The sequence below is a fragment of the Schistocerca americana genome, chromosome 1 (assembly GCF_021461395.2).
Source record: "Schistocerca americana isolate TAMUIC-IGC-003095 chromosome 1, iqSchAmer2.1, whole genome shotgun sequence".
Lineage (NCBI taxonomy): Eukaryota > Metazoa > Arthropoda > Insecta > Orthoptera > Acrididae > Schistocerca > Schistocerca americana.
This window is the reverse complement of record NC_060119.1, coordinates 131,221,174-131,222,770: the sequence shown is the minus strand read 5'-3', so window position 1 is coordinate 131,222,770 and position 1,597 is coordinate 131,221,174. Positions and strand designations below refer to the sequence as shown.

General features: G+C 42.8%; 1 pseudogene; it reads right to left on the bottom strand.

Moving 5' to 3' along the window:
* Window positions 1–229: 229 nt before the first annotated feature.
* On the bottom strand, window positions 230–347 carry LOC124558564 (annotated as a pseudogene).
* Between the last annotated feature and the right edge of the window lie 1,250 nt (window positions 348–1,597).

Sequence of the window (1,597 nt, the reverse complement as noted above, 5' to 3'; positions counted from 1 at the left end):
CCTCTCTCTCTCTCTCTCTCTCTCCTCCCGAACAGGCCATGAAGGCCCAACGGTACTTACCGGCCGCCGTGTCATGTTCAGCTCATAGGCGTCACTAGATACGGATATGGAGGGGCATGTGGTCAGCACACCGTTCTCCCGACCGTAGGTCAGTTTCCGAGACCGGAACCGCTACCTCTCAATAAAGTAACTCCTCAGTTTGCCTCACAAGGGCTGAATGCACCCCGCTTGCCAAAGGCGCTCGGTAGACCGGATGGTCACCCATCCAAGTGCTAGCCCAGCCCGACAGAGCTTAACTTCGGTGATCTGACGGGAACCGGTGTTACCACTGTGGCAAGGCCGTTGACTTACTTACTGAATGACCCTCATAAATTCGTAACTGAAATTTGGGAAAAACGTTGTTAATGTGTTGAGTCCGAAGACTAGTGTGATGGAACTCTCCATGCTAGTCCATCCCTTTCCAAGTATCTTCATCTCTGCCTAACTACTGCAGCTTACATTCATTCTCTGACCTACTTACTGAAGTCTCCATTACCAAGTTAATTATTCTTTCGCATCTCTTGATGTGTCCATCTGTTACTCAAGTTTCGCCCTAAATAGTATTGCTCTGCGAGTCGATTCAGAGTCTCTTCGTTGGTATTCTATCTACCCATCCAAGCTTCAACATTTTTCTATAACACCGCATTTCAAAAGCTTCTATGCTCATTTTTTCTCTACTGACAAAATTCACTTCGCATAATCTTGCTGCTACTACCTTTTTCTGTACCGCTGTTGTTAGACAGCATTGTAAAGAGGTTGGCTGAAATGTATATTGTGTAGATAAACTACTCATTTTCCTGAAGCAATGTCTAGTGTAGTGTGAACGAAACAGTTACACGTGGGTAACACACTATCTTAATTAGTTTGCTCGACGTGAGAGGCGTTCAACAGTACCGCTCATATTGGGAAATATCACCCAACCACGCCACTGGGCATCGAGGATACATAGAGCGGGTCTTACATCCAGGCAGAAAACCTTCAGGTATTTATCTCTGGACAACATTGGAAAATAGTCGTTCATGGAGCCCTAGTGGGACGAGACGAGGACAAAGCAGGATACGTGAGGCCTGTGGTGATGTTTGTAATATGTTAGGCAACTTTTGTTAGATAACTTTTATGGCACACACATAACAGACATACTACAGAGAAATGCAATTGACACAATTTTGTTTGTTTCTTTCAGCGATACCTCGAATAACAGGGCTGTTTTCTTCAAATTAGATCAGTATGTTTCACCGAACTTAGTAGATAATTCATGTTTCCTTTTATTTTATATTAGCTGATTGACCTCCGATGCGGCGTACTTATTTAATCCACACATCTTTTAGATAGGAAAAGGAATCCACCTTTCTATGAAGTAATAGTGAACAGTGTATTTACACGTTTTTAAAACTGTAAATCTTATGAATTCAAAGTAATAGTTCTAGACTGTTTTTACGTCACCCCTCTCAACATCAGCAACTCACCTTTAAGCTACACTTTTTCTGATAGTAAGACACACACTGACCAAGCCTGGTTGTAATTGTTCGAGGTGTTTCACAGTTATTCATATACATCA